At 35.7% G+C, this 27,603-nt stretch overlaps 1 protein-coding gene across 14 annotated transcripts in view; it reads left to right on the forward strand.

Moving 5' to 3' along the window:
- The window catches only part of ESRRG (estrogen related receptor gamma), a 597,527-nt gene that overhangs the window by 212,163 nt on the left and 357,761 nt on the right, over nucleotides 1-27,603 (forward strand). For 6 of the 14 annotated variants that reach the window (XM_055108096.3, XM_055108093.3, XM_063597141.1 and 3 more), the window contains one exon: nucleotides 19,102-19,219. The exons of the other annotated variants lie outside the window; for them this stretch is intronic. The gene's annotated coding sequence lies outside the window, so the exon portion shown is untranslated. The remainder of the gene's footprint in view (nucleotides 1-19,101; nucleotides 19,220-27,603) is intronic. 14 annotated transcript variants of the gene reach the window in all.

The following is a 27,603-nucleotide window of genomic DNA, read 5'->3' on the forward strand; positions in this document are numbered from 1 at the left end:
CAGAGAGTGAATTTGATTTTGTTGGCTTTTGAACATGGCATTTGCCCTGCTATCTAAGTCTTTTTTGCAAATATATCTGTCATGCAGCATGCTGTGTTCTTACTATATATTCATAAAGCAGGAGATTTATGTTTCAGTGTAAAACCAAATTGACAAACCTAGTTTCCTGCAGCAGAGCCTTAAGTGACTTGCTGATGGGATTCTGGAATGTTCCCTCCTAAGCCAAAAGGGGAGCCAAGCAAAGGTAAAACTTTAGGAGAACATAGTCAACAAGGTAAGAAGTTTGGTTATGCTGATTTATAAAGACACTGGAACTTTTAAATGCATACTTTCATTCTGAAGGACTGCAGTGGGGATTTAAAATACGACTATTTAATTTTTTTAAATTACATAAATTAAGTGAACAGCCCATTAGCAGGACGCCATCAGGATCACATGGCCAATTCAGATCAAGTTATATTATCTTGCTTGCCAGATTTGAATAAGAATTAAGAAATTACTATTCCAAAGTGGTGTTGGACATTGATCCTCATTTGCAGTGATATTCTTCACAGTAACTACCTGGAACTGACTGCTCTTACAGGCATGCCCCTGAATCTTTGTGGTGCTACCATTAGGGGGTGTATTAGTTGGAGAGCAGCAGCTAATTAATTGTTCTACCTGCCTCTGATGAAACCTTATACTGCAGGGGCCTCATGTTGGAGCAGGAAGACATACCTAATGGAAAAGGACTCTGATGAGACAGACTTAGAGCTTTACCTTTTTGTCTACTCCTCTGGATTAAGCTTAAGCTTTATGGCCCCATCGAAGCAATAGAATCTCTCGGATTCCATTCGCTACTGTCTCCCTTCTGTAACCTGTATATTCAAACTATTTATTTTAAGCAAGTGTTCATGGCAATCACACTGAGCAATGTATCTTTTTTTTTTTTTTTTTTTTTCTCAGAGAAGTCTCGCTCTTGTCCCCCAGGCTGGAGTGCAATGGCTAGATCTCGGCTTACTGAAACCTCCGCCTCCCAGGTTCAAACGATTCTCCTGCCTCTGCCTCCCAACTAGCTGGAATTAAGGCACCTGCCACCATGCCTGGCTAATTTTTTTTGTATTTTTTAGTAGAGACAGGGTTTCTTTCACCAAGTTGGCCAGGCTGGTCTCGAACTCCTGACCTCAGATGATATGCCTGCCTCGGCCTCCCAAAGTGCTGGGATTACAGGCGTGAGCCACTGCGCCCAGCCTGAGCAAAGTATCTTAAGAGCAAACCCTGCTTAGGATTTAACATGCCTCTGGATCTGCCATTGTCTTAGCACATTGTTGGTACTCCACATAGTTTAAATAAGGAAAGCGGTAGATTTCGGTCAATATAGACTTATGCTTTTAGAGAGCATTTTTTTTTTCAGACAATGATTTCCAAATCGTGACTCTTAAAATAAAAGAGTGAAAATATCAAAACATGATTTCCCTCTTGGACAGCTGACAAAGTATGAAGTGATTAGGTTTCTTATTATATAAACTTAGACATTAAAAATAAAATGAATACATTTTCAATTTTACTGAGATCATTTTTAATGCTACTTTAAAAAACTCTATTATTTTTCTTCTGCTTTCTTTTTAGTGTGTTTAAAAGCTACCTTCTACCCCCACCCATTTTCTGCATTGATAATAAGTTTATTATTTCCAAATACAGCTGAAATCCTAACTTCTCTGTGAGATACTCTTGACTACACAAATATGTATGTTTATATTGAACAATTCAGTTCTTATAACAACTCACACTTTGCACTTTCCATTTTGATGGTCTTACTGGGACACAGTCTGTATTTTGTTTATTTATTCCAGCATCTATCATGTCGTTGAGTATATTCTAGGTACTAGGAATTACTTGGCTTTCCTTTTTTCATTACTTCATTCAACAGTGCTTTGCTGTTCTCCTGAGAAAGTTAATTTGCAAGGCACTCAGAATCCTTAGTCTCTCCACTCAAGGAATTTACACCTTGTTCAGAGCAGTCTGGTGAGCCACAGGAGGATGGATACTCTGGTAGCTGACAAAGCTTGCATTTTGTTTCAAAGCTGATGGACCATCTAAGGAAGTGAATAAATCAAGGAATGTATAGCTCAAGGTCCTGGCTATGCACCCATCACCCACATAACCTTGGAAAAATCACTGACACTCTCTGAACTCAACTACATCATCTGTAAAATGGTGGTTATAATTATAATGCCCACCTGCCCATAACGTGGTTGTGAGGGCTAAACAAAGGTATCACAGGGAGAGTGCTTATGTGAATCAATAAAACACCATACAAAATGTCATTTAGAGGTCAAGTCCAAGCCTATTTTCTTAAGGATTAAAAAAAAAAAAAAAACCCAGTGCATAGCAAACTCATTGCATTCAGAAGACTCATCAGCACAGTTTTGGAATTCTGTACTTTGAAAACATGACAACAGATGCTAATGTATGGGGCTATATAAGTCAGTTACCAGATGGTTCACAACACATCTTTCCTATTAGATTTATGCCATAAATCTTCATTCCCCTTGAAACATTTGCTTGAATGTGTCCATAACTTCTTATCCTCCTTTCATATGTTTGTGTAGTACACATCTGGCTTCCTTAACGTCAGATTATCATTAGGGTCAGGTATTCTTTTCCTTGACCAATATGGTAAAATGAATCCCATTTTTTGTTGTTGTTGTTGGGGGAGCTGGGAGGTAGCAACAGAAGGGTAGGCAAGGATGGTGATGGGAACCCTAGATACATAGAAAAAAAATTTTTTGTTCTTGATTTTTCTTTACTCCTCCTTTCGTATAGCTACCAGACCTGTCTCCCCACCAACCCCTAGCTCCATCCCCACTCCCCCTTAATTTCTGTGCAATATTAGAAGAGGACCAGAGGAAGTTGGTGTGGCAATTCATGGGCACAGGAAATGTAGCTTATATCTGTTAATAACTCTGAAAAATGACTTTCCATTGTTATTGATGCTTGCTAACTATAGTTAATTTCTTCAGATGAGGACGCTATATTTGACAAGCTACCAATCTTTGCAATTATTTTGAGGATAATCTGCATCTGCTTTCTGTAGTCTTTATACATCTGGAGAATATCCTGTCTTAGTGAGGAAATTACGGAATATGTTGAAAAAAAATTGAGGGTTTATTTAGGAACTGGTTCACTCCAATTTTTACCAAGATTTTCTTTGGTATCATTTATTCATACTCATTATAAAAAGCATGTAATGTACATAAAAGTAGAAACATTTAAACTTTGCCAGTTTAATTTATGCATTTTTTTCTTTTATGTTGTGTTTTAGGGATTTTCCCCGTGGCTGACTGCAGAACAACTCATTTTCAATTAATATTTATATTTTATCTTTAGGTTCAATTGTTTTAAGGTAGGAAGAGAGCATATTAAAAGGCAATAATTATTCTAGTGTGTGTTCAGTAATAGTGGGTCAGCAATGCTTTTTATCTTTGTAAAATAGTTACAATTTGTCTTTCATTGAAAACTTTTAATATAAATAAGAATATATTTTGAGAATTCCAATTTTTCTCATTTGTGGATTCATACCTCATATTCCTTAATATACTTTCCTGCCATATTTAGTGTTTTACTGTTACAGATTATAAATCAATATATCCAATAGCTTCTAAATTAAATAAAAAGGAGAGAGTAACTGATGTTGGTGTTATAAATGTAAATACTAATATGTTAGGAACATTTACCTGATTAAAGTCAAATGAAACATTAATAAGTGTGTTAGAAAATTATGAATGCAGTGTTGAAACTACATTTGGATATAAGCTAATAAAATCTGGCTTCGTAGAAATATTTGGGTGGCTGCCTTAATGATGGTATCAAGTTCTTTTGCTTTTCAAAGCTTTATATTCCTCATCTGTAAGATAAATGCTAGACAAAATTATCTGCATGGGTTTTGTTTTTAGCATTAATGTTATCAATCCTCTAAATGGGTGTTCTGAAAGTATTTAAGGTGCATGAAAACTTTTTTTTTTTTTTTTTTTTGAGAGGGAGGCTTGTTGTCGCTCAGGCTGGAGTGCAGTGGCACAATCTTGGCACACTGCAACCTCTGCCTCCTGGGTTCAAGCAATTCTCCTGCCTCAGCCTCCAGAGTAGCTGAGATTACAGGCGCCCACCACCATGCCTGGCTAATTTTTGTATTTTAGTAGAGATGGGGTTTCACCATGTTGGTCAGGCTGGTCTCAAACTCTTGACCTCAAATGATCCAACCGCCTCGAACTCCCAAAGTGCTGTGATGACAGGTGTGAGCCACCATGCCCAGCCTAGTTTATCTTTTTAAAGTAGTTTACTTTTAATTACAATAATTTGAAATAAATACACACCTTGTCAATACAGAGGCATTTAAGATGAACAACTATATAGTTCACAAATATAAAGTTCAGGACATCCTAGTTAGTGATGTATTATTGATTTCATTGGTGCCACCAAGATATTTTGCCAGTTTAAATATGGTGTAGCTACACATATGTATACCATATTTGGAAAAGGGCACTGGGAGATGGAGACAGATTAAAAGAGGGAAGACTGCTGCTAACTTCTCCTACTCTAGAGGGAGGATGATATTGGGATTGAGGTAATAATGGAAGGTAGCCATTTTATTGCTCAGAAAATTCTATAACAGTGCTTCCATTAACTCTCTGGTGATATTGTCACAAAAGGAGTAGAAAAGAAGAAGAGAAATGAAACAGCAAAATAGAGATCCTCTCTTCACTCTGCTGTGTTTGCATTAATGCAGCATCGTGGCAGCTGGTATCTTTTTTAAACTGCCTTTTTCTTCTTCTTTTTTTTTTTTTTTTTGGTGGCCTTTTTTTCCCCTCAAGAGTAAGCCGACCAGATTTTCACTTTATGAAACTGGGACAGCCTAGCAGGGGATGAGAATTTCCATGAACCATCTTCTGGGGATAATAATATCAGTAATCAGAGACTGTCATGGCAATTGCAGAGAGAGATGAATTGCAGTGGACAGGAAGTCAGCACTGTTTTGTTTGTTTGTTCTTTTGAGAGTGAGTTCAGTGCTCCATAACCATTTACCAAAAAGTTGAGCTTCAGTGCAACCTCCTGTAAACTCTTGAACTCCAAGTTATTTAGAGACAAAGACAGATGGCAAAGCAGATTTGCTAAAGAATTACATAAATGGGCTATATTTCAATAGCTATATGTTCACCTATTTGCCTTTAAAACTAAACTATCCCTGCTAAAGCCAAATTGTTGGTTAAAATCCGGTTTGTCTCATCTCACATGTAGTCTTTGGCCGCTATGCTCACCTAGCGCTTTTTTGTCCATCTACATAGTTGTAATTTAATCTTTTTTATTCAAAAATGTATTATTTGGCCTATTTTGTCTCAGGTACTATGCCATGTACTGGGAAATATAAGGATAATTACGATGCGTAAATCTGAAACTTATGTGGAAGAATAAAGATCTCCTAGCCATTTATCCATATTTTTATCAAGTTAAAATTTAATACTTTTGCAGTATTTTTTAGTATTTTGAACAGTATTCTTCAACACCCTATTTTGAACATTTTGAAAAGACAAGCAACCAATAGTACTGAATAAAAGCACAGAGAAACATAAATTGTGAAAACTTAACGTTTACTAAAGGTGGCACCAAAAAATTAATGGGGAAAAGACAGACTGTGTATTGTTGCTTTTTGAAAATGTTACTACATGGAGGGAAACAAAACTGGGTTTCTTCCTAATGCCTCTTACCAAGACAATCTCCAGATGTATTATAGAGATAAATGTGGAAGGTAAAACTATGAAAGAAATAGAAGAAAATGCAGGAGAATATCTTCATGATCTACAAATGGAAAAGGAGTTTTTTAAATCTCAAAGGCATAAATTAAGGCAGACATTAACTTATTTATATAGAATTTAAGTATGTATATTTAACGAAGAACATATTAAAGTTAATACTCAAGAGAACAAAATAAATTATTTACAGTGCCTAATACTGATGAGGGATTAGTATCTAGTGTATAAAAAGAAGCCTGCAAATTAAGAAGAAAAAGATAGCAATCTCAGTTTAAAAGACAGGCAAAGTATATGATCAGGCAGTTTACAGAAGAGGAATCCTAAAGAAATAGCTGGCATAGTTAGGGCTTAAACTCATTAAGTGAAATGCAAATTCCAACAACATGAATTAAGTAAAAATTAGAAATAGGTATTATATAACACCATGTTGGCAAAAATGTGGAAATTTGAGACTCCTCACATAGGTTGTAGAACTGTAGACTGCTGTAGCCAGTACATGCATACTGCATGACCCAGCAGTATTATTCCTGATATGCCTCCCAAAGAACTTCTCACACTGTCCATGACATACATGCAATGGTGTTTGTTGCAGTATTAAGGAGCTGGTGTGTCCATCACTGGACGAATGGATACATAGAACTTGGTAGGTGTACATGTGGAGTACTGCTCAGAGGTTAGAAGTAGTGGTCTAGGTGTGTACATAGCAAATGCGGATGGATCTGTAAAGCATAGCGCTGAATGAAAAAAATAAGGAAACATAATGGATTACACAACACAATACCATTTACATATATTAAAAACATACATATGGGCCGGGCACGGTGATCTGCCTGTATGTATGTATAGGCACCTGCAATCCGAGCACTTTGGGAGGTTGAGGCAGGTAGATCACAAGGTCTGGAGTTTGAGACAGCCTGGCCAATATGGTGAAACCCTGTCTCTACTAAAAAATACAAAAAAATTAGCCAGGTATGGTGGTGCGTGCCTGTAGTCCCAGCTACTCGGGAGACGGAGGCAGGAGAATTGCTTGAATCTGGGAGGCAGAGGTTGCACTGAGCCGAGATTGCACCATTGCACTCCAGCCTGGGTGACAGAGTGAGACTCTGTCTCAAAACTAACAAACAAACAAACAAACAAAAAAACACCATACATATAAAAAAGCATTGCATACTTTGCAAGAATACCTAACACGTATGAATGAGAATACTTGCAGTTTTGTGGGAGGGGAATGAGAACAAATATATAACATGAGATGAGTCTTGCACAGACCAATGATGAGGATGGTACAGGTGGTGGGTTAGGGATGATTACTATCCATAAGGAGTTCATAGTATAGTGAATGAGATAGATGAATACATAATCATAATGAAACATGATGAGTACAATTGGGGGATCTGAACAGAGTATTAACATGTATTGCTTTTCTACTAGACTAAGGTTTTCATTAGGGCAAATATTGTTTTGTGGTAATGTTGTTTACACCTTTATTCTTCCATGCTTCATAGATCACACACACACACACACACACACACACACACACACATTAGTGAAGAGATTCTCGAATCAGACAACACATTAACATTACTTGGGAAAGTTTGAAAAGTACTTTCCTTCATCTTTGACACTATGCATTTGTTTTTGTTCAAGAAGATTCTATTAAAAGGTGTAAAGTATTTAACCAAGGTACATATTGTTTCATGTTGAGCATTTAACATGACTGCGGGTAGGTCAGTGGACTGCAGCCTTATGACACGGTGCTGGTTAAATCTGCTTCAGGTCAGTTATCTCATGACTGAACAATTGGTTCTATGGTTTCTATGAATAATACTGCCCATAATCAATCATCTCAAAATTTCCAAAACCATAAGATGCAAGTGTACAAATGCCTCAGCATTGATTGTTCACCCCTGAAAAAAAAAGGTATGACAAAAATGATATTATCATTTGAAAAAACAAATAAAAAGTAGATTTCCTTTGTGTTTTTTCCACCTCCCTGGAAATATATATTCTAGATACAATGATCAATTGGTCTTTAAGACAAATGGGAATTATACTGGAAATTTCTGACATTATAACAGGCTTGTGGGGGATTCCTGTTTGGCAGGTTAGGGCCTTTTGAGATTTTCAAAAACATTCCCCAGGCAGCCCCATATATTTCCTTCAGAATGTCAGTAATGAAAGGTAGCTCATAACTTTATATATGTGACTATTTGTTATTTAAAACTTTTCAAAAATGTTTGTAGTACTTACATTTTAAGATCTATTGGGTCTCTTTGAGCCATTTAATTAAAGGTTGGAGCACTTGCAGTTAAAAAAAATCTTATCAGAAAATAATATTTTAATCTCTCTGTGGGATAATCCAAGATTGTACTGTTCCGGGAAACATATACCTTTATTTTATTTCATATTTTAAGGCTTTTCTTATTTCTTCTATGCCTTCAGCTTTATCAGTTTAGAAGGGAATCTTCCAGTGATTACATTGGTCATAAGCCTGAAGGGCAAGGTTTAAGAAAAGTCTAGGGAGCATTGTCATTATAGTTTTTCATTTTTGCCTGATATCCATTCTAGATGATGACATTTCCCTCTAAATAAGGCTGTTTGTGTCTTAAAAAATACCTTCCTTCTGGAACTGGAACGCTCATATCTGCTGGTGGGAGTGTAGATTGGGAAAACCACTCTGGAAAACTGGTAGTATGTACTAATGCTGAACATATGCATAGCCTGTGACCCAGCAATTTCACTTGTAGGTATACACCCAACAGAATATGCACCAAAAGATACATACGAAATATCTTCATAATATTATTTATAACAATAAAACACTGGAACAAACCCAAATTTTCATCAACATGAGAATGAAGTAATAAATGAGTATAAATAAATATAATATAAATATAGAATTCATATATAGGAATACTATATGGCAATGAAAATCAACCACTGTGCTATATGCAATAAGGTTGGATCTCACAAATGTAACCTTAGGGAGAAGAAGCTAAACATATAACATGCGTTCTGTAGGTTTCTATTCATATGAAGTTCAGACACAGATAAAAATAATCTGAGATATTAGAAGTTAGCATCTTTGTTTACCTTTTGGTACCTTTTGGTTACCTTTGGGGAAGAAGGTAGAAATAGTGATTTAGAGGGTCTGAGGGGACTCTGGGGTGCTGGTGATACTTTATATGTAGATCAGGTAATGGATAAAAAATGTGTTCACTTTGGGATAATTATTCAACTTCTAAAAGCAAGATCTGTGCACTTTTCTATATAATACTTAATTTTAAAAAGTTAAAGTGTAAAAAATAAAAGCCAAACACTGTCTTGTTCAGGGCTCGTATTAGGGTTCTCTAGAGGAAGAGAATGAATAGGATATATGTATATACGAAAGGGAGCTTATTAAGGAGAATTGACTCACATGATCACAATGTGAAGTCCCACCACTGGCCATCTGCAAGTTAAAGATTAAGGAAACCGGTGGTGGATCAGTTCAAATCCCAAAACTTTAAAAGTAAGGAAACCGATAGTGCAGCCTTCATTCTGTGGTCAAAGGCCCAAGAGCCCCTGGCAAACCACTGGTATAAGTCCAAGAGTCCAAAAGCTGAAGAACTTGGAGTCTGATGTTCAAGGGCAGGAAGTATCCAGCATGGGAGAAAGATGAAGTCCAGAAGACTCAGCAAGTCTGCTCTTCCATCTTCTCCTGCCTGCTTTATTCTAGCTGTGCTGGCAGCTGATTAGATGTGCCCACTCAGATCGAGGGTGGGTCCACCTCTCCCTCTCCACTGACTCAAATGTTAATCTCCTTTGACAACACCCTCACAGACACACCCAGGAACAATACTTTACATCCTTCAATCAAATCGAGTTGGCACTCAATATTAATCATCACAGAGTTATATACTAAAATGATAAAACTATAAAGGGATACAAGAGAATGGTTACCTTTAAGGTCAAGTTACTGATTGCCTCTGTATGGAAGGAAGAAGGCTAGGCATGGAAGGCACAAAAGCTTCTCAGGGAATAGTTTGTGTGTTAAGTTTTTAAGTTAGATGAGGGTACACTGGTATTTATTATATTATTCTTCAAACTTTATAGCAGTTTTATTTCTTATATTTTGTGTGCATAATACATTCAGTTTGGAATCTGAAACTTTTTTACCTGAGTTTTGGTTTTGGATATAATGGAATAAGCACAATTCACCCTATGTCTCCTACTGAATTTGAGCTATGAGAGCTGGACAGAATTCAGAGTCACTATGTGAGAATTTTGAAAGGCAAAGAGTAGGAGATCAGAACTGGAAATACCCCTAAGCTTGTAGTGAGTTTATCATTGTTCCCCTTCTGGTAGCTTCTAACTTGATCTCATAGTTGAAACCCAGAAGTGGACAGGGAGAGGTCCAGAAGACCTCTGGTTTGGCTTAAGGAGTGGTAGAGGCAGAGAGTGGCCTTCCTACCTTCCTCCCTTCCTTCCTTCCACCTCTCTCCCTCCCCACTCCCTCCCTCCCAACCCACTCCCTCCCTCCTTCCTTCCCCCTCCCTCCCTCCCCTCCCCTCATCCCCCACTTCCCTTCCCTTCCCTTCCCTTCCCTTCCCTTCCCTTCCCTTCCCTTCCCTTCCCTCCCTTCTCTCCTGTCCGTCTCTTCTTTTTTCTCTGTTCCTTGCACCCAGGCTCCAAGTGCTAACAACGATGGCAACAGGTGCCTACAGGGGCCAGATGTCTGAGGAAGAGGAGACTTCTTCTCATTTCAGTGGAGCTGTGGTCCCAAGAGGGTGGAGCACATCAATGTTACTTTCCCTCTCCGTCTCTGTCTCTCTCCTTGCACTGTGTGGAAAAAATGTGGGCCTATGTGGCTGAGTAGGATAACTAAAGCCCCAGATTTCTAGTTGGAGGACTGAAAAGAGGACCCCAAGAAAATAGAAAATTAAGAGAATCCGTTGGTTAAGAGCTTGGGAAAGGGACCTCATAAAGATGTTTATGAACTCCTGGCCGGGCCCGGTGGCTCATGCCTGTAATCCCAGCACTTTGATGGGGACTGAGGCAGGTGGATCACCTGAGGTCAGGAGTTCGAGACCAGCCTGGCCAATGTGGCGAAACCCCATCTCTACTAAAAATACAAAAATTAGCCGGGTGTGCTGGCTGGCGCCTGTAATCCCAGCTACTCAGGAGGCTGAGGCAGGAGAATTGCTTGAACCAGGGGGGTGGAGGTTGCAGTGAGCCAAGATCACGCCATTGCATTTCAGCCTGAGCAACAAGAGTGAAACTCGGTCAAAAAAAAAAAAAAAAAAACTGAAAAGATGTTTATGAACTCCTGGGCTCCCCAGTGGAGTGAGAATCCAATCCTAATTTAGCATATCAAAAACTTCCAGAATTAAACCAACAGATCCACCTGCACCTATGACCATACTGGACACTGGGTGGTGCACACACAGGAAAAATCTGAATAACTGCAAAAACTTTGAAAACTGACCTAGTTTTGAAACCATAGCTATGAGAAGGTCAGTTGGAACTTGTGGACTGAAACTCATCAATTTGATTGGTTGGTAAAACAAAAGTATCACATATTCCATAAGAGTTAAGCAAGACACATAGTCTCAAAACACATTAAAAATGTCCCAGATACTATCTAAAATTATTTGGCCTAAGAAAAACCAGAAAAATTTCAACCTACATCAAGAAGGCAATGAACAGATACGGATGTTTAGAAGATACAGATGTTGGACTTTTCTAACAGCCTTTTGGAGAAACTATTATAAAAAATGTTCCAACAAGCAGTCACAAACACTCCTGAAACAAAGTTAAAGTAGAAAACCTCAGCAATAGGAAATAAGAAATAGAAAGAAAAATCAAATGGAAATTTTAGAATTGAAGAATACAATAACCCACAATAAAAATCTTATTGGGTCTGCTCAATAGGAAAATGGCAATGGAAGAGGAAAGAATCAGTAAACTCGAAAATAAATCAGTAGAAATTATCCAATCTGATAAACAGAGAAAAACCAGACTGAGAGAAAAAATAAACAGTCTCAAAGATGTGTGGGACAATTTTTAAAAAAAAGGTTTAACATTTGCATCGTAGGAGTTCTAGAATGGGATGACAAATAGTGTGGTGCTAAAACACACTTGAAGAAATAATGGCCAAAAAATGCCAACACTAGGAGAAAGAAAATAACCCATAGATTCAGGTTCAGTGAAAATCAAACAGTATGAATCCAAATAAATCCATGTTCAGACACATCATAATCAAAATGCTACAAAAATAAAGACAAAAAAAATCTTGAACAAGGGCAGAGATAAATTATGCATTTCCTATAGAGGAACAATTTAAATGACTGTAGATTTCTCATCAGAAACCATAGAGGGTAGAAGGAAGTGACACATATTTTAAGGTGCTGAAAAGAACTGCCAAACCAGAATTCTATATTCAGCAAAAATACTGCTGAGAAATGAAGGTGAACTAAAGACATCCTCAGATGAAGGAGAATTAAGGGAATTTGTTGCCAGCAAGTCAGCTCTAAGATAATTTCTAAAGGAAATTTTTCAGATAGAAGAAAAATAATACCAGAAGGAAATTTGGAACAAGGATGAAAGAACAGCAAAAGAAATAGTAAGTATTGGGGTACCTATAATAGACAATTCTTTTCCTCTTGAGTTCTCTAAGATCATTTGATAATTTAAAGCAAAACATTTAACATTGAATGATAGAGTTTTCAATGTATACAGATCTAATATATATGGCAACTACGACATAAAGAGGAAAGGATAAAGGGGACTATAGGATGATAATGTTTCCACATATTGATAAAGGAATCAATTCACCAAGCATATGTAACAATTCTAAACGTGCACTGAAAATACAGGAAGCAAAAACTAACAGAACTGAGAGTAGAAATAGGCAAATCTACAATTATAGTTAGAGACTTCAAAACTCTTCGTTCTGTAATAGTTAAAACTAAGAGAGAAAAAAATCATCAAGACTATAGAAGAACTGAACAACACCATCAACCAATTGAATCTAATTGATATTTTTAGAGCACTCCACCCAGTAACAGGAAAATACACATGCTTTTCAAGGGAGCATGGAACATTCATTAAGATAGACTATATCCTAGTTCATAAAACCAATGTTTAAAATGCAAAAAAATGAAATAATATAAAATATGTTCTCTGACCTCACAAAATTAATGTATAAGTGAATAAGAGAAAGATAGGAAAATGTCTGAACAAATATTTGACAACGCATTTCTAAATAATCCATGGTCAAAGATGAAGTCTCAGGGGATTAGAAAATATTTTTAACTGAATGAAAATGAAAATGCACATGTTAAAATGTATGTGATACAGCTAAAGCAGTGCTTACAGGGAAAGCTTATAGCATTATATGCTATTAGAAAATAAGAAAGATCTTCAGTTAATACTCTAAGTTTCCACCTTAATAAAATAGAAAAAGAAGAGCTAAATAAACTGAAAGTAAGTAGAATGAAGAGTATACTCATAAAGATATAAGCATAAATTAATAGTTTAAATCAGAAAGACAATAGATAAAATCAGTAAAAACAATGAGCACAGTTTTAGAAATCAATACAATTGATAAATTTCTGGCAAGATTGACAAAGAAAAAAATGAAATACACAAATTGTCAATATCAGGAATAAATAGGGGATATCATCACAGATCCTACAACCATTAAAAGGATAATAAGATAATACTATGAAAAAAATCGATGTAAAGGAATTTGGCAATGTAGATGGAATGAACATATTTTTTGAAAATCATGAAGTACTACCAAGATAACATAGGCAAACCAATACCTGTTAAAGAAATTGAATTATTGTTAAAAATCCTTTTGCCAAAGAAATCTCCAGGCCCAGGTAGTTTCATTGGTGTATTTTACCAAACAATTATAGAAGAAACAATGCCAATTCCAAAAAATTTCCTTCAGAAAATAGGTGAAGAATGAACACTTCCCAGTTCATTTTACGAGGCCAGAAGAGTAATCCTGGCCTCCAAAGAGTAACCCTTGTACCAAAACCAGACAACAAAACAGACGAGAGAGAAAAATACAAAGAAATATTTCTCATGACCATAATGCAAGCATTCTCAATAAAATACTAGCAAATCAAATGAAGATGTAAAATGAATAACATGTAATAACAAAGTGAGGTTTATTTTGTAAACCAGGATTGCAAGGCTGGCTCGATATTAGATATCAATCAATGTAATCCTCCAGAAAAAAAAAAAAAGCACATTGACAGGTTTATGTCAATTGATGCAGAAAAAATGTTTGCCAAATTTTAACATCTATTCATGATAAAATTCTCTGCAAAGTAGGCATAGAATGAAACTTCTTCATCTTGATAAAGTCCATCTACAAAATATCTACAGCTAATAGAGTTAATGGTGAAACACTAAATGCTTTCTCCCTATGATCAGGAACAAAGCAAGGATGGTCTACCTACAAAACTTCTATTCAATATTGTACTAGAAGATTATTGGAAATAAATAAAACACAGGTGACTTGATTTTCTAGGTAGAAAATCCCAAGAAAATTCCAAAAATCTCTTAGACATAATAAGTGAATTTAGCAACTTTTCAGGTTACAAGGTTAACATACAAAAATCATTGCATTTCTATATACTAGCAATGTACAATTGGAAAGTGCACTTAAAAAATTAAAAAAATTATAATAGCTCCAAAAATGAAATATATAGTTATACATTTAATAAAATATTTCCAGGATCTATTGCTGAAAACTACAAATATGGATGCAATAAATCACAGACTATCTAACCTAAATAAATTGAGACATACACTACGTTCATGAATCAGAAGATTCAACAAAGTAAAGATGTTGGTTCTACCCAATTTGATCAATAGATTTAATGAAATTTCTATAAAATTCCTAGGCGGATGTTCTTGTGGACATAGACAAACTGATTCTAAAGTTTTTATGGAAAGGCAAAGGAGCTAGCATAACTGAACTGATTTTGAAAAAGAATAAACTTAAAGGAATCATACTTTCTGATTTTAAGACTTACTATATAGCTACACTAATCAAGACCATGTGGTATTGAAATAGACAATTACCAATAGACCTCAACAAGAATCCAGAAATAAACTCACATAAATATGACCAATTATTTTTTGACAATGGTACAAAAGCAATTTTGTCCTTTCAGCAAATGATGTTGGAAAAACTGAACATCAACAGGGGGAAAAAAGTTAAACCTTCACCTAAACCTCACATCTTATACAAAAATTAACTCAAAACTTAAAAGTGAACAAAAATCTAGATGTAAAACATAAAACTATAAAACTTTTAGAAGACAACATAAGAGAAAATTATCATTATCTAGGGTTAGGCAAAAAGTTCTTAAACATGGCACTAAAAATATAATCCATAAAACAAAAAATTGATAAATTGGTCTCCAACAAAATTTAAAATGTTTGCACTCTCACTATTAAGAAAATGAGAGGACAATTCTCTTGCTGAGAGGAAATATTTGCAAAGCACATAGCAGACAAAGCTCTCATAACAAGAGTAAATAAGGAATTTACAAGACTGAGTAGTAAGAAAACTAACAACCTAATTTTAAAATGTGCAAAAGACTTGAACAGACATTTTAAGAAAGGAAATACATGAAATGCATATAAACACATGAAAGGACGTTCAATGCCATTAGTTATGAGGAAAATGCATATTAAAATATTAATGAAATTTATTGCATATCACTAGAATGGCTAATTTTTTAAAGTGTGACTATACCTAGTGCTGATGAGACTGTAGAGCAACTGAAACTTGCACACATTGCTGATAGAAATGCAAAATGAAACAGCCACTCTGGAAAAGAATTCAGCCCTTTTAAAATACAGTTAAAAGTGATCTACTGTAGGATGCAGAAATCCCACTCGTGGATATTTACATTTGAGAAATAAAAAATGGATGATCACATAAAAATCTGTATATAATTATTTATAGCAGCGCTATTTGTAACTGTCCAAAACTGTAAACAATGTGAATGTCCTTCAAGGGTGAATGGATAGATAAACTGTGGTGCATCCATCCAATGAAACACTACTCAGCAATAATAAAGAACAAACTATCTGCCTGGCGTGGTGGCACACAGGATCCCATAATCCCAGCACTTTGGGAGGCCGAGGTGGGTGGCTCAACTGAGATCAGGAGTTTGTGACCAGCTTGACTAATATGGTGAAACCCCATCTCTACTAAATACAAATAAATTAGCTGGGCATGGTGGCGCATGCCTGTAATCCAAGCTACTTGGGAGGCTGAGACAGGAGAATCACTTGAACCTGGGAGGCGGAGGTTGAAGTGAGCCCAGATCGCTCCATTCCACTCCAGCCTGGGCAACAGGAGTGAAACTCTGTCTCAAAAAAAAAAAAAAAAAAAAAAGGATCAATATACACAATAATTTGGACAAATCTTCATGCTGAGAGGCCAGTCTCAAAAAGTGACATACTGTAGTATCCCATTTTATGACATTCACAAAAAGATAAAATTGTAGTGCTGGAGACAGATCAGTGGTTGCCAGGAGTTAGGGGTGACAGGCAATTTGCCTATAAAGGGATTGCTAGTAGGAGTTTTGTAGGGCAGGGAATTGTTTTGTACCCTGATTCTTGTGATATTTACATTAACCTATTCATGTGTTAAGATTCATAGGGCTGTACACCAAAATAACTGTTGATTATGCTGTATTATAATTTAGAAAATAAAATTTTTACACTGATAAGAAAAAATAACCTTAGCACCATGGAATTACAGTATAGTGGAGAAGAGGTCGGGGAGAGATGATGGTTGATAAAATAAATGTCTCAAATAAACAGAATTGGACTTGGACTTACAAAGCATGCTAATAAAGATGTTTGGAGTCTTTTTTCTTACAAATTTAAGAATGATTGCTTATCAATTTTTCTGCAGTGAAATAGTTGCTTTCAAATTAACAGGGACCCACAAAGATATATTATCTAAAGTAGTTAAATATCCCCTACGCAAATTTGTTTCACTATTCATTTACTTACAGAAAACTTTCTTCAGGAATATATGAAGAGAAATTTCTGCCCAAACTTTAAAATTATTATAAACTTAAGATAATGACATTTGGGTTGACTTTCTGGTTATTGCTGAGAATTTGGCTGTGTAAAAAGGAGAGGTTAGAAAAATATTATCAAAGCAAAAGGAGAATTCTTTTGATAAGTGATTTGAATTAAATTGTATCTCCCTCTCAATTATTTTCTGTGCACACTTACAGTTTCTACAAGATGTTGGACAAGTGATTTTGTTCTGTGCCTCAGTTTTCCCATATGCATAATGCAAAGATAGTTATTCTTGCAGCTAATATACTTCCTGAGACCATGTCAGCATGCACGTTGCATACATACTGAAACAGAAGACTCAAAGGCCTTTGAAGAAGAGCACCAGTATCACAAAGTTTCATCATTTTATTTTTTAAAACCAAATATATCTTTTCATCATTTCATAGTTTGAAGACTGATGAAGAAAATGACAGAAACTTGTAATTAGGGAAATGTAAAATATTTAAAGTTAAAAACTGTCTATGTAGCAGAAAATAAAGAAGAGAGATTACTTTATACTCTCTTTTTAAGTTTGAAAACCCACATCAAAAAATGAAAGAAAATCTAACCATGGATGCCAGAGTTTGAAGACTGTAAGAAAGGCCACGTGGAGGAAGAAATATGGACATACTTTAAGCTGTTTTAAAAGATAAAGAGATTAGCCAGGTGTGGTGGTGAGCACCTGCAGTCCCAGCTACCCAGGAGGCTAAGGTGGGAGGATCACCGGAGCCTAGGAGGTCAAGACTGCAATGAGCTGAGGCCGCACCATTGCACTCCAGCTGAGTGATGGAGTAAGACCCTATCTCAAAGAAAAAAAATAAAAAAAAAGAAAGAAAGAAACAAAGAAAGATAAAGATATCATGAGATATAGATATTTCTGCTACATTGGAGAGCTAGTATATATGATTTTAATATGGTTGTTTTAAGAAAGTAGATCTTCCATAGAAACTAATGTACATGCTTGTTGCTTTCCCCTAAAAAATATATATTTCAATATTGATAAGAACATATACATTAAATAACAATAAGAGCAATCCTTAAAATGTCATTGTATCGCTATAGTTGCACCATATAAAGGAGATGTACATATGTATGATATTGGATGTGAACACTTCAACTGTGGTCACTTACTACACTGTCCAATAAAATGTGTGTATGTATGTACATGGCTTGTATGGAGAACTGTTTAATAAATATGTTGATTACTTGATAGCATGTTTTACAGTATTACTTTTCATAAAAATGGGAGACATGATATTTGCTGCTGTTAAACAGCATGTTCACAATATTTGCATTTACTGAGCAAGAACTAATGGTAACAGAATTTCTGTGTTAACACAAATATCTGGGCAGCTTATTTCAAGCACAGTTTATAATTATACATTCTAAAGATAAACTGAAGACTCTGCAAAATGTCATGTCTGCTTTTGGATGGCCTTTCCTTAAACATTTTTGTTGGCATTACTATAAAGCGTTAAGACTCTGGAACTTGTACAATATAGGAAAAAAGAATGTTATATTAGGTATGGATATAAAAGATGCTAATATTATCCAATATAGGGACTCAGCACATAGAGAATGCAAAGAAAACTTTAGTTCTGATTTCTCAAAAGGAATGCCATTGTAAAAGACAGTTCTAGTATCACGAGAGAAATTCAGTACTTTCTTAACATTATTAGTCAAGGGGTGAAAGTAAAATCTTGAAAATTAAATGGTCCATTGGATTATATTTTTAATGTGCATTGGAATTTTGTATTGTTCCAAGTGCTAAACAAGTGTTCCATGTTTGCTTTTTAAGTTTACTCCTTTTCCCTCTTTTAACTGTAACAAAGTTTTCAAAGACAAAAATGAACAAAGACCAGCAGTCCCAATTGTGCTATGAAGCCAGGTAGGAAGCTTGGCTACTTCTCACTACAGCATACTTTGTAAATGTGTTTCTTAAACCCTTAAGGTAAGACTTAAAAAAAAAAATGGACAGTTGTCAAGGATGGTTGATTTTTAAGGCTTAACTACCTGAGCAATGTTCATTTAAAATAACATATGAGTCTCAATCCAAATGATCTGAGCTGAGCAAACGGCCGCTTTGTCCTTCCCTTCCAAAGGAAGTTCTGAGGTGCTACAAAATCTATGAGAGTGAAATTTCTTTGGTTAGTGCTCTTTATTCCTTTGTGATAATTTTTTTTTTTTTTTTTTTTTTTTTTTTTTTTTTTTTTTTGCTGCACAGCTTTAAAAAGTTGAAGTCTATTGGAAACCTTCTTATAAGAAACCTTCCTAGTCAGAGAATTCAACTTTCTTCTTTTCTTCATTCATGAAAATGCAGATCCACTGAGAAAGGGAATAAGGTAAAAGTATCATTTTCCTTTGGGAATCAGGTTTTTCTGTCAGAGGAATAAAGGCCTTTCTTTCCAGGTCAATTCCTGTTGTGCTGAAGGCTGGGAATCATCACGCCCTTTTGGTGTGGGCCCCAGCTTTGAGCCTCTGTGATGATGGTAGAATCTGGAAGTCAGAAGCCCATATCCTAGATCAGCTGCTTTGCTGGGCTGACCTTCTTCAGTGTGATCCTGCATCCCAAACTCCTGACCTCTCCAGAGAACTCGGGGTGTTCTCCCAAGATGCTGGGCCTCTGGGAAGCATCTCCTTAGGTGAACAGCCCCAGATGCCTCCTTCTTAAGTTGGTCTAAGTTACTCAACGCTGACTATCAACCCCCAAGTGTGAAAGATCACATTTATTCCTGAGGGAAACACGGAGTTGTTCCTAACTCTACTTTGCCTTCTTAGAACACGTTTGCTTCTGGTTGAAATGAAAATTTTCAGTAAAGTGTTTTGGGTTTTTTTTCTGTATTATTTTTGTTTTTTTATTTCCTTAAACCTCTGTTTTGGGTGAAGCACTACAGCAGAAGTCTAGTGTCATACAAAAGTACAACTGGAATCTTTGAATGTAACCCTCATCCAATAGCAGACATTTTAAAAATCACTCTTATAAATGTTTTAAATGTGTTCCAAACAGCATTGACCTCCTCAATAGGTAATTTTGTTAAAGGACTGGGCTTTGGCTGTTTTTTTTTTTTTTTTCTGACTTGTTGATTTAGAGACCAGCTGCCTCCTAGGAAATTGTGATCAAAAGCTATAAAAGCAGACCATAACTATGTCAAATGCATGAGTAGGAATTGGGAAACTTGATTTGTCCTATGATTCAATCTGGGTTAAAGATTGGTGCCACTTGAAATTACTATCCTTAGGGAAGTCATTAACAACCCCCCAAATGTTTGTATGTGCCTGTATGCAAGTGTATGTTGTATATTTACAATTTCATCCCATGTTCTGTCTCTCCAATTTTATGATTCTAGCTTTGGTGACCTCTGACTCCTCCTTCTCTATTCCTAACACTGTGTAACTTAGAGAGGATCAGGGAAGCTAGGATGTCCCAAATGCAATTTCATTAAATTAAAGAGAAATACACTATCTAAGAAGTAGAAAAAATGTGATGAGTGTGATAAAATGATTTAGTGCAAGATGGCGGATGCAGTAGAGACAAGGAGCACAGAGTAGGAGCTTCCTGTGCAGCAGGGTGAGCAGAAGTATGCCCAGGAAAGTTCTGCAAATAAGTACTGTCTATCCCAGGCTTAAAAGGCAAATTAGAATTAGCCAGATGAAAGTGAGCAGGTAGGACAAAAAGTGTTGCAGAGGGAATAGCAAAGAACAAAGCCCATGACTCCTGAGAAAGAAAAACTATTTTTATTTATTTTAAACCTACAATAATAACTATTTCTCAAAAGGGTATAGGAGAAGAATAATTGAAATATGGCAGAAAGTGGAAATAAAAGGTTTGACTAATTGGACTATACCCTTGCCCTATTCTTAACTTATTTGCTGGTTTGATATTTAATTGCTCTCTAAGAGGATATTGACTGTCTCTACGCCAGTGAATTCTGCAACTAGGTAGTATGAGATCTACTTGAAAACTGTGGAATTTTCAGTAGGAACACAGAAAAATTTTGAAGGAAAGAAATTCTGAGAATAAAATAAAATTTTATTCACTTGAATTCTATTTCATTGTGAGCTTAAGGAAAAAATAAAGCTTTTCAAAAAATGCTATAATTTCTCTATTTTCTAAATTGGCCCTTTATTCTACATTGTCCTATTCTCATATATATCAGTGATTCTAAAAGTGTGGTCCTGGGACCAGCACCATCGGCATTCACAGAGAGCCTGTTAGAAATGCAAATCCTTAAGCTGCATCCCAGGCCTACTGAATCAGAAACTCTGGGCATCGGACCCAACAATCTATGCTTTTACACTCCCTCCAGGCGATTCTGATGGGTATCAAAGTTTAAGAATCACTGGTCTCTACTTTTTTTCATGTATTTTGTACACAACAGTTTATATTATCTTCTTATTCATTACATTAATTTTGTACATATATTTTCTTTCAATAATTAACTTTTAAATTCCTTATGGACAATAATCCTATCTTTGTTTGTACCAGCTCTATGAGTTATAACTGAAATACAATAAACTGCACATTACAGTATATAATTGGATCCATTTTGACGTACATATACATCCATGAAACCAATACCTTAATCAACGTAATAAACGGGGATCTCACCCTGAAAGTTTTCTTTTGCTACCTTATAATCCTTTTCTCTGACCCCTTTACTGACCTACTTCCCCCATCTCAAGGCTAAACACTTATCTGCTTTTTGCCTCTATGGATAAGTCTTCATTTTGTAGACTTTCATGTAAGTGGAATCCTACAGTATATATTCTTTTTTATCTGGTTTGTCTCAATCAGTATAATTATTTTAACATATATCCATGTTGTTGAATCAGTAGTTAGTTCCTTTTTATTACTGAGGTACCATCAAATTGTATAAGCTATGATGTGTTTATTAAGTTACTGTCAGTGGATTTTTGTGTTATTTTAGCCTGGGCTTTTGGGGGGGTCACGAGGTCGTGAGCTCGAGACCAGCCTGGCCAACATGGTGAAACCCCATCTCTACTAAAAATACAAAAATTAGCTGGGCATGGTGGCACACACCTGTAATCCCAGCTACTCAGGAGGCTGAGGTAGGAGAATCACTTGAACCCAAGAGACAGAGGTTGCAATGAGCCAAGATCACGCCACCGTACTCCAGCCAGGGCAACAGAGCAAGATTCTGTCTAAAAAAAAAAAAAAAAGGGAAACTGTTACAAGTCTTTGCATGGACATAGACTTTCATTACTCTTTGGTAAAAACCTGAGGACAGATCATATATTAAGTGTATGTTTAACTTTTCAGAAAACTGTCAAGCTGTTTGTCTTCCAAAGTAGTATCACTTTACACTCTCAGCAACAGTGTATGAGAATTACACTTGCTCCAAATCCTTAGTTTAGTCAGACTTTTCAATTGTATTCATTCTAATAGATGTGTAGTAGTATCTTGTAGTTTTAATTTGCATTTCCCTAATGACTAATGATGTTGAGCATCTTTCATGTGCTCATTTATCATTCATATATCTTCCTTGTTGAAGTTTCTATTCTAATCTTCTGCCTACTTTTGTATTAGGTTTTTTGTTTTCTTGTTATTGAGTATTGATAGTTCCTTCTGTATTCTAGATATAAACCTTTTATTTGATTTTATGATTTGCAATATATTCTGCTAGTGTTGGCTTGTCTTTTCCTTCTCACAACAGTGTCTTTTAAAGAGTATACATTTTTAATTTTTATGAAGTCTATCAATTTGATATTTTATGGGTTATGCTTTTCATATTGTACCTAAAAGAAAAAAATTTTGACTATCCCAGGTTACAAAGGTTTTTCTCATGTGTATTTATTTTTGTGGGAAACATATAGCTGAATTTTGCTTTTTTATCCAATCTAACAATCTCTACTTTAAAAATTTTTTTTGCTTTTAGTACTTTTAATTGACGTATAATAATTACACATATGAGATGCAGTGTGATATTTTGATACATGTATACAATGTGTAATGATCAATATTAGGATAATTAGCATAATCACCACTTCAAACATTTAGCATTTATTTGTATTGGAGACATTCAAAATCTGCTCTTTTAGCTATTTACAAATATACAATAAATTATTGTGAATTATACCCCGTAATGCTATAGAACATTACTTTTTAATTAGAATATTTAAACCACTTTTATTTAATGTGTTTATTGATATGGTTAAGTTTAAATCTAGCATTTTTCTATTTATTTTTTATTTATTTCATTTTTTTTGTTTTCTTTCTCTTCATATTTTTACTTTCATTTGGATTAACTGAATAAATTTTATGATTCCATTTTATGACCTCGGTTGGCTTATTAGCTATAATTCTTTGCTTTATTATTTTAGGATTTGTAGTATACATGTTTTACTTATCACAGACTACATTCAACTGATACTATACCTCTTCATTTATTGTTTGAGACTTACAATAATATATTTCCATGTTTCCTCCCTCGACCTCTGTGCTATTCTTTTCACATGTTTTGCTCTTACATATATTATAAACCCCACACTACATTGTCATTATGATTTTTGTTTAAACAGTACATTGTTGAAGAGATGTACTACTAATAATAGCAAATAAATTAACTCACCTAGTTACCATTTCTTGTGTTCTTCATTCTTTTGTGTAAATTCATATATCCATCTGGTATCATTTTCTTTCTGTCACAAGGACTTCCTTGAATATTTTTGTATTGCAGTTTTGCTTGCGATGAATCATTTCAGCCTTTGTATATATGTACAAATATGTTTGTTGTTTTGTTTTTAAAAGCTATATTTCAAATTCTCAGTTGACAGTTTTTTTTTCTTTAAATATATTGTTCCAATATATTGTCTTCTTGCTTTCACTCTTTCCAATGAGAAATCTCTATTTTATTTACCTTCAGGTCTCCATGTAGTGTCTTCTGTCTCTGGCTACTTTTAAGATTTTATACTTTATCAGTCATTCTGAACAACTAGGTTATGATATGCCCTGGTGTCATTTTCTTTATGTTTCTTATTTGGGGATCTGCAGAGCTTCACTAATCTGTAGGCTTATAAATCTCCCTTGCCTCCAATTTGGGGACATATAAAATATAGTTATAATAATTGTTTTAATGTCTTTGTCTGCTATTTTTTTCCTTTTTCTTATTTTATGTATGTATTTATTTAGTTTTGACAGAGTCTCGCTCTGTCACTCAGGCTGGAGCACAGTGGCACAATCTTGCCTCACTGCAACACTGCCTCCCAGGTTTAAGCAATTCTTCTGTCTCAGCCTCATGAATAGCTGGGATTACAGACATGTGCCACCATTGCCAGCTAAGTTTTTATATTTTTAGTGGAGACGGAGTTTCACCCTGTTGGCCAGGCTGGTCTCGAACTCCTGGCCTCAAGTGATCTGTCCACCTTGGCCTGCCAAAGTGTTGGGATTACAGGCATGAGCCACTGCTCCTGGCCTTTGTCTGCTATTTCTAACATCTGGGTCACTTTGGGGTCTGTTTCAATTGATTGGTTTTTTCCTTCTCACTTTTGGATGATATGTGCCTGCTTCTTTTGAGTGACTGGTAACTTTTGATTGGATGCCAGACATTGAGAATTCTATCTTCTCATATGTTGGATATTTTGTATTTCTGTTAATATCCTTAGCTTTTTCTGGGATGCAGTTATTTGGAAGTAGTTTCATCCTTTAGATTCTTACTTTTAATATTTGTTAGGTAGACTGGAACAGGGCTCAGTCTACAGCTAATTATTTACCATTTTTGAGTAAAGACCTGTCAGTGTACCCCACCCAACGTCCCATGAATCATGAGGTTTTTCCAATCTGGGTGATGAGAGCAAGCATTATTCCTAGTCTTATGTAAGCACTGGGCACTAGTACCTCTAAACTTTTTAATGATTCTTTTCCCAGCCTTCAATAGTTTCCTTGCATGCATGCACTGTTTAATATTCAATTGAACACTTGAAAAGGACTATCTGCAAATCTCTGGAGTTCTCTATCTTTGCAGCAACATCTTCTCTAGTACTCTATTCTACACTTGCCTTGATTTCCTGAGCCTTTTAGATGTGTCTCCTGAATTGAAGGAATCTGTTGGCCTCTGCCTGACTTCACCTTTTGCATTTGGCCTGGAGCCTCTCTCAAGGAAGTAAGCTGAGATGATCATAGGTCTTACCTTATTTGTTTCTAATCTCTTAGAGATCACTATATCTCTTTACCTTGCTCTAGGATCTTACACATTGTTCTGTATATTTTGTTTGTGTTTTTATTATTTTAGATGGTAGGGTAAGTCTGGTCCTTGTTGCTTTATCTTGGTTAAATGTGGAAGCTACTGATCCTATTTTATGCTTATTTTACAAAGTAGAGTTTCTCACACAGCGCTGGAGGATAAAGTAATAACACACATTCACACTTATTGAATATTTTTCTAAACATTATACATGGACTTATTTGATTCTCACAAAAACCCCTGTATTTTACAGATGCAAAACTGAGGAATTAATGGCTGGCCCAAAGGTCCATGCCAACTAGGGTCAGAGCCAATATATCAGTACAGGTTGCCTGAACTCATCTCTTAACCTTGCTTCACAGAACTGCTCTCTTTTACAAGATGCTTACCATGGAAAGTCACCTTAAGAATGGGTCACAGCTGGGGACATTTATTGAGTGTCTTCTATGTGATCAGTACTGTGATTCAAATCTCAACTCTGCCACTTAGGCCAAACACCAAATCTCCCTAGGCCTCAGTTTCCTCATTTGTAATCAGAGAACGATCATCCCTGCCAAGAGAGTTCTTGTGAGAATGCAATAAAATGCCAAATGTGAAGAACCTAGGATAGTACCTGGCCCCTTTACCAAATCTTGCTGAGTAAATATGTTAGGTCTGGCCATGCCCAGCATTTGAGAGTCACTCACTACTAATCAGAAAATAAAGATTTCAGTGCAACTCTAGTGAGGTCATACAACAACTTCATTTAATTAATTATTTTATTTTATTATTATTATTTTTTGAGATGGAGTCTCACTCTGTCGCCCAGGCTGGAGTGCAATGGTACAATCTCAGCTCACTGCAAGCTCCACCTCCCAGGTTCACACCATTCTCCTGCCTCAGCCTCCCAAGTAGCTGGGACTACAGGCACCCGCCACCACGCCTGGCTAATTTTTTTTTTTTAGTAGAGACAGGGTTTCACCGTGTTAGCCAGGATGGTCTCGATCTCCTGACCTCGTGATCCACCCACCTCGGCCTCCCAAAGTGCTGGGATTACAGGCGTGAGCCACTGCACCCAGCCTTAATTATTTATTTTAATTACAATGTATTATGGTTTAATTTTCAAAGAGTTTTCATATCCGTCTTCTCATTTCATGTTTACAATTGTGCTTGAAAAAGGAGCTATTTTTCTCATTATTTTACAAATGAAGAAACTGACACTCAGAGAGGTTACAAGATTTGGTTGAGACCCAAGATTCGCAGGTTTCAGGGGCAAGGTTGCAACTCAGACTTTCTGACTTATTTTATTTCTCCTTATACCATGGGGGAAATGTTAGTGAAAATTTGAAAAGTTTTTTAACAAAATTAGTGAACTTTTATGTGGGTATGTTTATATTCTGTATGTTATAATTAAAGTTCAAATAAAGGGTATTTTTCCAGTAAATGGGTGTGTCATTTTTGGTGAATGAATCCTTATATTGCTAAGAATGAAGGGACTTTTTTTTTTTTTTTTTTTTTTTTTTAAATCTGGCTTTGTGAAAAATTAGCTTCTGGACTAGACTTAGTTTTCAGAATGCCCTGTGACTCTCTAGCATGGTCCCCAGAGAAGATGAGATACACAGAGTTGCAGAATTCGATTTTTCTTTCTCTTTCTAGACTTTTATATTGTGTGCATTTTTAAAGAATACTTTTAATGTTTATTTTTAAATATGATAGTATGTGGGTGATATTGGTGCATTTCGTTTTATGTGTCCAGAATTTAAACCTGCAGGCAATAGGAGTGTTGAAGTGAAATTGGTCCTAGACAGTTAATAAATTCTAAGCAGAGATGCATAAATCAGCAAAGCGTATTTTTAAAAGTTTTTTTCTTTTTTTTTTTTTCCCAAAGGGTGGTTAAGGGAGAATAGGAAAGGAATGTCTTCAGAGAATTGTTTTCTATCGGTTCGGGAAATAGAGAAAAGCACTGAGCAATGCCCAGTGCTGGTTAGCAGATTGTCATTTTTAGGTTTGATGTTCCAGGGTTTAATTGTCTTTCATGTGAACAATAGCAGACACTCTCTGGTGTGCTATGCTAGCATGATAAAAGGGGGTCGTTCTTGCATAGCAATGCCTTTTTTTATTATTAGCGTAAAAAATTAGCAAGCTGGAAGTCGTTAGAAGGAGTTCCACTGGCATTAATTGTAATGCAGCCTGAATTTGTTTGCAGACCAGTGCAGCAAGACAATAGCAAGGAGAAAAAAAAGAGCAATATTAATAGCCTTCTACTTATTGTATCATTTTAGTGGGCCTTAATAAGGTGTCGGCTGTCAACTGGAATTTATTTTTAAAAAAAGACATAGTAATTGATGTATTGCAGTAAGTATGGATGAGGGCTCAACTTGATTAATGTATGAGTTGGCTTTTTAAGGCATTTTAAAAAGGCTTCTTAACTGGGTCTTAAGAGACTGGCACAAGCCCACTGTAAACTATCTCTTTGCAGTTGGAAAATAGCCTGACAGCTGCTGATGTCTCTTGTGGGGTTTTCTCTTTTTTCCTCTTCCTGATCA

This window comes from Pan paniscus, chromosome 1 (genome assembly GCF_029289425.2).
Source record: "Pan paniscus chromosome 1, NHGRI_mPanPan1-v2.0_pri, whole genome shotgun sequence".
Classification (NCBI taxonomy): domain Eukaryota; kingdom Metazoa; phylum Chordata; class Mammalia; order Primates; family Hominidae; genus Pan; species Pan paniscus.